The sequence below is a fragment of the Numida meleagris genome, unplaced genomic scaffold, assembly GCF_002078875.1.
Source record: "Numida meleagris isolate 19003 breed g44 Domestic line unplaced genomic scaffold, NumMel1.0 unplaced_Scaffold332, whole genome shotgun sequence".
Lineage (NCBI taxonomy): Eukaryota > Metazoa > Chordata > Aves > Galliformes > Numididae > Numida > Numida meleagris.
Window position 1 is genome coordinate 60,204 of NW_018364562.1, and position 9,764 is coordinate 69,967.

Below are 9,764 nucleotides of genomic sequence, written 5' to 3' on the forward strand. Positions count from 1 at the left end.
GAGGAGGAGGAGGAGGAGGAGGAGGAGGAGGAGGAAGGCTCCTCCAGAGGAGCTGCCAAATGCACTCCTGGTGCTGCAGAGGTGGTGCTGTGAAGCCTGTTGGTAGCACGGTAGCGGCCGCGGTTGTTCTTGTCGCATGGTTTGCATTCAGGGAGCACAGAGCTCACTGCCAGCGTTTTCTATTCCTTGGCCGGCAGCGCATCCTCAGCTTCTGGGAAGGAGCTGCCCTTCCCCTGCGCGAAGATCTTGTCATTAGTGTAATTGCAGGGCGGGCAGGGCTGCTGGGAGCGTGTCACTGCCTCGGCAGCGCGCCAGCACCGGCTCTTGGCGCTGCTGCCGGTCCCCTGTGCCTCCAGGTAACCCGCTCCTCAGATGGGGTGAAGAGGAGATGCCCATCTTCCCATCTTCCCAAGGAGGTTTCGAGCACGGCAACGGAGAAAGCCTTGTAAACGCGAAGGATGAGCCTAAAATACAGAATCTCCACTGGCCGCAGGCAGCCAGCAGAGAAAAACGTTTCCACGCCTCTCCTGTGGTTTGTGTAGGAACAAAGTGCCGTGCAAAGTGGCGTACACGGAAATGCAGCGATGCGTCGCGGGGCTGAAGGAAGTATTGATGGCTGGGAATCGATATCTCCAGCGGGAACCTCCTCGCGGGCTGGTAGTCAAGTCTGGGAAAGCAACATGAGTAGGACAAGAGGAGGAAGTGCCAGCTGGGCTGTGAGGGAGTGACAGAGCGGTGATGGGAGCCTCGGCATTGCCACCCGTGCAGGAGCACCTCGTCCTTGGGCAGAGCTGCTGCTTCCTCATGGCACCGCTGCAGCCCGTGGCCCACCGCTGCATGCTCTGAGCTCAGAGCTTGCACACAGCACCCCCAGCTCTGCACCTCGCAGCCCACACCCTGCGGACCCCCATCCTCACCGTGGCACAACCCAACAACAGCCCCTCTGCCTGGCACCCTGCACCCCATGCACCTTGCACCCACGCACCTTGCGTCGCGCACCTTGCATCCATGCACGCTTGATCCCTTGCACCCTACACCCTTCATCCCATTAACTCTATGCCCTTCATCCCATGCTCCTTCATCCCTTGTACTCTACGCCCTTCATCCCTTGTACCCTGCACCCATGCACCCTTCGTCCCTCGTACCCTACACCCTTCATTCCATGCACCCTACACCCTTCATTCCATACACATTACGCCCTACACCCCATGCACCCTCCATCCAACGCACCCTTCATTCCATGCACCCTACTTCCCATGCACCCTTATTCCCATGCACCCTTATTCCCATGCACCCTTCCTCCCTCTCACCCTACCCCCTCCATCCCACGCACCCTTCATCCAATGCACTCCATCCTCATCCTCCACCCCGCCCCCCGCCGCCGGTTCAGCACCGCGGACAGCGCCGCGCCGGTCCCGGTGCCGGTCCCGGTGTCGGTCCCGGTGCTCTGTGAGGACTGAGCTCAACACACCCCGGTGGATTCGTGGGGAGCTCTCACCTCCCGGTGAGCTCCAAGCACCAAAGCGAGCAGGGAGGAGAGCTGGGACCAACGGGAGCCGTGGAGGAAAAGCACAACAACCAAACTGCGACGTCCATTCATAAACCCAAAGAGATGCTGACCTCCCGCCGCCAACCAAGCCCTCAGACCCCAAGACCGGATCAGCCCACCCCCCCCCATTTTGCAAAGCGAGAAAACGACCACCCCCCTCAGCTCTCCGGCTGCTATCCCCACCGTGGGGCGAGCGCATCCCGACGCCCTCCGCAACCCCCCCACCGCCACCGCCTCCCGCGGCACAGCCTCGGTTTTCCCTCCGCGAACCTCTTGCACTGCCTGCAAGGAAACGTCCTAGAAACGCCAGGAAAAACAAAACAAAACAAAACAAAAACACAAAAAAAACCCCACGACGTCCTCCCCGCAAACCCACAGACTGAACGAAGCGTTTCTGCCCAGACTGAAGGAGGCTTCCACACGGGTTTGCACCTTGCCTCTGTACTGCTCGCTTCTTTTTTTAACAATAGGGGAAAGCATAATAGTTTATTTTAACTATGAAATATATTGCTATATTACAAAGGTTATTGTAACTTTCAATTATGGTTTTGTACCCGACCAGGGGTCGGCAGGCAGCGACGCCCGCCTGCTGCCAATGTCTGTTTCTGAGTACAGTCACCGCTCCGCGCGAGGACGGGGCCGGGGCTGGCGGGAGCTCCCTGCCCCCTCCCAGCACAACCCCCACCCCGATCCCTTCCATCCCGAGGCGTTAATCCCCACCGGGTTTCTAAATTCGTGTAGCACGGGGGCTTTGCTTTTCCCTTTTCTCAGCCTGCTGAAAGCCATTCCCTGCCTTGGTCGCACGCTGGGCGCGATCTCCGTTTGCCCGCGGGACGGAGGCTCCGGGGACGGAGCCGTGCAGGGCGCATCGCTTCTCCCTCCCTTCCCGTTGGGTTTCCAGCGTGGTCAGTGCTGGAAAAAAAAGAACCCAACCGTTTGGCTCAGCGACACCGGCAGAGTGCGGTGCGCTCCGAGTTCAGGGATCGCCCAGCCGTCCTCCTCTTCCTCCCCCTCCTCCTCCTCCTCCTCCTCCTTGGGGCAGGAGGGGCGCAGGGTCCCGCTCTCTTCTTCCTCTCAGGTCAACACGTCCCCATCGCGGGGATGATGGGATGAGGGCATCCCCACCTCCCCGGTGTCCCCACGGGTGGCACTGCAGGTAAGGATTTGGCACAAGGAAGCCATGGGGCACCCGGAGGTTTTGCTCCCTTCCGTCTCAGGCTGTGGTTGTGTAGGATGGAGGGGCAGCCCCAGATTTAGGAGAGGGACGCGGTGAGGTTGCGGGGAGTGTCCCAGCTCAGCCTTCCCGTGATTGGTGGCACTCGGGGGGCATCTCAGCACCGTGTGCAGGACGAGGTCTGTAGGGATGTAGTCTTAAACCCCCTTGTGCAGCCCTGCTCCGCTCTCCTGGCCGGTTCCTTCCATGCGGAGCCGCAGCCAGGGGCGGGCAAGGTGCCCAGGACCAATTCCTGCTGCCTTCCTCCAGCGCAGCAAAATCCCCTACGCAGCTCCTCTATCCCCCCTGTCCCCACAGCGCTGTCACTGTTATCAGTTAGATAAGAGTGTCAGAGCCCGTTAACCCTTCTGGAGCTGCAGGTCCCTGCAGCAGCACGTGGCAGCGGCTGTGCCTCGCTGAGAGCTCGGAGGGCTCCTTGCAGTGGTGAAGCCCCCCCAGCAGCTCCAGCTGCCCCTCGTTGGGCCCAGCTCAGGGAGGTTGCTGGGGTTTATAGCCGGACCGGAGGTGAAGGGCTGGCTCCCCTCCCTGCGAGTGGTGGTGAGGGCATTGCTGACTCCTCTTGCTGGGGCTGAGGTCTGTAGGGTGCTCGGGGCCCTCGTGCTCCTCCTGTCCCCAGCCATCTCACAGCCCTGTGACCCCCAAGTAGGTGTGCTGGGTGCTGGGGTGCCTCCTGGGGGTGCGATGCTGCTGCTGGGGGTCTCCGCTCCTCTTCCTGCCCCACCTCCTCCCCACTCCGCTCTGAGCTCCCTCCCCAAAGGCTGCAGAGGGGATTTAGTGGGGGAAGCCCCACTGCTCAGAGAGGTTTCTTGCTTTCCCCTGGATGAGCCCCATCTGTGCCCCACTGCCTGAGCAAAGGGCAGGTCTGCAGCCCCCAGGATGCGCTCTGCTCCACCTCCTGCCCAAAGCATTCCCCCCCCTGCGCTGCACACCCCCAACGCAGCCCTGCAGAGCTGCTTGGGGCTGCGGTCAGGATCCGGCCCTGAACTCGTGTTCCTCCTCCCAGTCTGCGCATGGCCCTGAAGCGGGGAAGGGAGCGGGCCCAGCAGCATTGCCATAAACCGAGCTGTACCCAGAAACAGGCGCATTTTAAACTATGGCTTTAACCTGTTCACTGTAAAAAGTGCCTTGGACTTTAATCTGAAGAGGTCAGTATCTATAAATATTTACCTGTGCGGGTGTGTAAGTATGCAGATCTCTATGTATAGTTACACACACAAATATATGACATATACGTACCTATATAAACGCTTCAGACCCCTCTGTTCTGCTGGTCCTTGGAGCTCTGTTCTTGGTGCCAGGGGGAGCGGGGTTGGCGGGGACCTGGCGCGATGCTGGGGGTGGTTGTGCCGTGGGTACACCGGCATTGGGGTGCTGCCTCTGGGGGATGCTGGTGGTGGAGCAGCCCCTGCTGGGCAGCTCAGTGAGGGGGGGTGCTGAGCTCCCTGCACCCTGGGGAATGGCTTTGTGTCCCCTGGGGGCTGTGCTGGGCTGCGGTGGTCTTTAGGAAGCCCCCAAAAAGGGGAACTTCCCTTGCAGGGATGCTGAGACACAGACAGCAGTGGGGACATAGGGAAGGATGGGGGCAGTGGCACCAGCGCTGGTCTTCCAGGTGGCTGCTGCCATCGCTGCCTTCATTGGTGGGTGGGGAATGAGACTGCCCAGGGGTCACCTTGAGCTGCAGCAGTGGGCTCTCTGCTTGGGATGGGAGGCTCTGCTGTGCCCTCAGCCCACTTGCTCCCACCTGCACGAGGCTTCACGTGCTGAATGAGAGCCCCTTTCCCCTGGCATCGTGCCGAGGTGCCCTGAGGATTTCACTCCCCCTGAGCCCAGTGTGACCCCAGCAGATGCTGAGCTGCTCCCTGAGCTGGATGGGTCACCGCTTACCAAAGAGGCAGGAGCTGGGGCGCGGAACGGAGCCCCAGGGCACTGCGCTCTGAGCTTTGACTCAGGAGGTTAAAAACATGGTTTAAACCCCCTCCTTCCCCCCCAAAAAAAACCCAGATGCAGCAAAACAGCTGCCCCAGCTGCAGCCCCGCACCCACAGAGGAAGGACGGGGTGACGTGCGGCGCTTGCACGGTGACAAACCGCTCTCCTGGGCGCCACTGCGGGCCAATGCTCCAAACTTTAAAACCACCTCCAGCTCCATTAATGCCACGCAGCTCCATTTCCCAAATTAGTGTCTTAGCAGCGCAGAGCCCCGCGCCACGAGCGCAGCTGTGCGCCGGTGCTGCCCGCGGAGACGGGAGGGATTCGTTTAATCTCTGCGTGCGGCACGAAATCTGCTTTTATTAATGGCCGGGATTAAGGCAGGAGACAGAGCCGTGTCCCCAGCGCCGTGTCCCCGCGTCCTCTGCCTCCCAGCCCCATGGAGGTGGGGATGGCAGGAGGGGAAGCGTGCTTGGGAGGAGGAAAAAGAAGAGAAATCAACGCTGTGAAGTGTTGCGCTCCGCCGTTGCTTGAAAAGCAGATGGAGCTTTTTACGAACAGTGGGGAAACCGCTGGCCCACACCTGAGGAGGGGAAACCCGCGGGCACACTGCCATTGGGCTGAACTGGTGCCTGCTGGGAAGGTGGGAGCAGCTCGTGGGGCGCGGGATTGCCATGGGGCTCGGCTTCTGTGCGCTCCCATTTCCCAGCTCTGGGGCCGGGAGCTGCTCTCGGTGCTGGGGGAGCGGAGCAGCCCCACGGGGGGGTTCTGCCCTGGGGGTGATGGGTGACAGTGCGGCTCAGGGCCGACTCCCATGGTTCTTTCCGTCTCACACGTGCTCGTTTTTTCCGAGGTAAAAGCAAGGCTGCTAATTTCATCCCGCAGCCCTGCTGGGGCCGTTCGTTACCGCTAATTATCCGCGCGGCGGTGTGAGGTCTGCAGAGCAGATCGCGCCTCGGAGAGGTCTGGGCAACGTCAATGGAACAGCTCAGCGCCGCAGCCCCCGATCCCACGACTCGGCCGCGTCGTGCCCCACGCGCAGCGCTATGGGGCTGCGTGCGAGGGCTCCTGTGCTCCCCGCAGCTGCTGCGTGCCGATATCTCCCTGCCCAGCCCGCGGTGTTTGCACAGAGCTTCCTCTTCTCTCCCCGACGTGCCTGCAATTCCCATGAGCGTGCACGGAGGATGCATCTGCACGGGGAGATGCCGGGCTCGCGCCGGCGGAGCTGTGTCCCTGTGCGTGGCTGCAGGATGGGAGCAGCTATCTCCGCTTCCCAGCGCCCGCTGGCCCGGTGCTTGCACAATGAGAAGGGCTCCTCAGCAGGAATCAGCTGTGAAAAGCGGTGGTAAATGACACTTTGCTGCGAAATGGGTATTTCTGGGTTTCCTGCTGGGGAGCGGCCGCTGCGCTGCAGCGGTGGCAGTGCTGCGGGGGGGAGGCTTTGTTGCAAACCCCATAGAAAAGCGATCCCTCCTCCACAGCAGCTCTCTGCCTAAAGCCGGGCTGTGGGTTCCTGGATCTGCTGCTGGGGGAGAGGGGAGCGGTTGCAATAGAAGGGTTCAGAGGGACCAAGGAGGAAACTTCCCAGGTGACATTTTTGGGAGCGCTGGATCCCACAAGATTTGGGGTCTCTGCTCCAGCACGGGGCCGGGGGGGCTCAGCTTGTACCAAAAATTGGTGAGGAGCAACAGGTTCTGTACTAATGAAAGAGGAATCAATTAGGCTGAGAGCTACTCAGCCACCTGGTGCTGCTGACTATTTTTTCCTCCTCCTTTCCCTTTCTCCTTAACGCGCTGCTGCTGCCTCCAGGGAAGTCATGAAAGAAGCGAGGCACGTTCCAGCTTCTCGCTTGCTTTCAGATTAAAAAACGCCGTTTGTGGGGAAATCTGTGCAGAGCATCCAATTAGAGCAGCGCGCGCGGCCCTGAGCTCCGCGAGCAGCCGTCCCCGCGCCATCCATCAGCGCCGGGCTGCGGCTCTGCTGTCAGCCGCTTTGTGCTGCGCCAACAGAACCATTTTGCAGCGATCAGAGGGGGAAAAAGCAGAGAAAAGGTGTGATGGGATGCTGCGGGAGGCACAGAAGAGCTCGGTGATATGGAAGCACTTTGGAGACCTGACTGCACCAGGCTTCCTGTTGCGGCCCCGGTGCTCAGCAGCCCCATAAATACAAAAAGGCAGGGGCTGAGCGCTGCCCTGCCAGTGTGCAGAGCGCTGACCTTGGGGAAAACAGCAGAGGGGTGGGGGGAAATCAGCCGTGCCCTTGTGCCCTGGGGTAATGGGGAGCCCTGCAGGGGGTGGGGGAGAAGGAGGGTGCAGCCCACAGGATGCATTCAGGCTTCGGGTTGGGGCTGTGCCCAGATGGGGATTGCAAAATCCCTTTGATTTGGCTGAGCACACAGCAAAGCTCTCTCTCTCTCTCTCTCTCAGCCAAATCAGATTTAATATTAAATGCGAAAGGGGGTGGCAAAGGGCAGGAGGGAACCTGGGCTGGATGGCACCGTAAAGGTTACAGAGCAGAATGTGAATGCCATCTATCAGGAAGCTCCCTGGAAGCTGGCGGTGGGGAGGCTCGCTGATGTGATGGGAGAGCTGTCTGGGAGCTGCTGCCTTCATTCACAGCGGCATTGGGAGCCCCTTCTCACTGCCCACCCCCCCCCCCAAGGAGCTGCTGAGAGTCCCAGCCTGGAGAGTCCCTGTGCGCAGTCCCCCCCCCCCGCCCCGGGGGTGAAGGCTCCAAGCAGCGGGGCCACGCAGGAACACGGGTCCCTGAGCAACGGCAGAGCGAGGCTGAAGGCCGAGGCGCCCGGCTGATGCTGACAGCCATAAAAACGTGACGGATGAGCCCACCGGCAGCCAAGGCGAGGGCTCACGTGGCAGCCCCGGCCACGGGGATCGCTGCCGTTGTCGCAGCCAGCGTCGAGCTGCTCCCTGCTGCTGCAGCTGCACAGTCAATGCACGGCTCCTGCAGCTGTGCCATGCCCACCCACACCCCCACTCGGCACTGGGGAGGTGCAGGGAGTGGCCCCCCCTTCCCCTCTGCGCTGCATCGGGATGAGCAATCGCTGCTGATGCCTGCAGAGCAGCCACGGCAGCTGCCACGGGGCCATCCAAGCTCGGCTTCACGCCTCTGCTGAGCGGCGAGGAGCCTCGAAGGGAAAAGCTCGCACCGTGCTGGGTGACCCTGCTGCTCCCCCCCCCCATGAGAGGGCACGGAGGGGTTGTGGCAAAGCAGGAAATCCCATTTGGGAAGCAGCACCGTGCTCGAGGAAGGCAGGCCCAGGGCTGGAGCTTTGCATGCGGTCGCCTTTGGGGTGTGAGCATCAGCTGCTCCCGTCCCACGGGGACGGAGCTTGTGGCACTCGTGGCACTTCTGCAGGCTGAGTGACTGCCATCTGCTCGCTAAAAACGGGCCACCACCAACACCACCGAGGCACCTGCGCTGCAATAAGAATCTACGGGGAAAACATCCCTTTGGAAGGAGAGCGGAGGAGCAGGAGCTGCGGAGATCTGCCGCGTGCAGCTTTGCACCTGCGCCCAGTGCAGAGCAACGCCGGCTTCTGGAGGATGCAGGGAGCAAACCCCATTGCTTGCAGCGCTGCGGGGCTCGACGAGCGCTCTGCGGGAAAGCAGAGCTCAGCCCTGGGCTGCAGCCACCGCACCTCCACTCAATTAAAGATTGCAGTCAGCTGATGGAGGAGAGTAACACAATGTCCCCGCTGCAATCGAGCCATCAGCTTTTATCTCCGGGTAGGAACAGGCTGATTCAACAGCGAGGAAGCGATATTTCAGCGCGTCTCATAAAGCAGCACTAAGATGAAGCCCGGCGGAACAATGGCCTTCCAGCAGCGGGTCGGGCGGGGGAGCTGTGCCACAATTTATGTCATTTCATAAAGGGGGAGCAGAACAAAAGGCGGCACCTGAGGCGCTCGGTGCCTTGGTTCATGCTGCCATCGTGCGGGGGGGACGAGCTCGGAGCCGGGGGTCCCCCTCACCCTCTGCTGGGGGGGTAGGGGGGGGACGAGCAGCACTCCGGGCTCTCAGCCCCTTATCCCCGAATTTAACCCCCCTGATGACAGCTCGGTGGCTCCATCCCTCCCACCGCGTTCCTATGGAGACGAGCTGGAGCCTGCCCAATTTTCCACGAATCTGGAGGCTGGGGAACGAAGGCTGATCGATTGGCAGGCGTCGTCGCAGCCAGGGGCCGCGATTCCGAGGGACCCACGGCTCCGTTCCTCCGGTGGTGGGTTGTTCCACGGCGCAGCGCGTCGACGCCGCGCAGGGCTTTGCATCCTCTGCTCTGCCCTAAGAGCTGCAGGGATGAATCACGTTCACGGAGGTTGGGTTAGAGGCTGAGAGCGATCACCAGCAATTAAAAGAAAAAAAAAAAGAGAGAAAAAAAGAGCAGATTGAGGGCTGTGTGCTGTGTGTGCGGAGTGCGAGACGCTGCGTGCCCGGGTTGGCAGCGCCCGACCCTGCAGTGTGTTGGGGGTGGGGGGGTTGTGCAATGGAAAATCCTCTTAGAAAGTGGGAATTGGGGCTGGAGGAGGGGTCCTTGTTTTGGAAGAGAGGTACACCTGTTGCAAAAAAGAATAATAATAATAACAAATAACAAAAACCAGCAAGATCAGCTTCACAAACCCACCCCCAAACATGAGCAATCCTGAGCTGGGCCCTGCACCTGGCTGCCTGCAGTAATCCCAGCCCCATTTTGATGCTGGGGGGAAGCTGCCCCATAGGTCCCCCTCTCAGTCCCATAGGTCCTCCCCCCCTCAGCCCCATCCCTTTGGGGCCACGTCCCCATGTGTTCAGGTCCCACTGGGGCCCCCAGGAAGCACCCCCCCACCCCCTGCCCACCCCTGGGGCTCTCCCAGCACCCACCCCCCAGGGAGCAGAAGGGCCGGGGGCTCCCGTGGGTGCACACACTGAGACGTGGGGCTCCCCGTGGGCGCACAGTGCAACGTGGGGCTCCCGGCTCTGTCTCACTGGCAGATGGCACACAGCGAGCAGCAGACGGGAACAGGCTGCTCCGTGCCGGGAGAGCTCTGATGGGTGTAA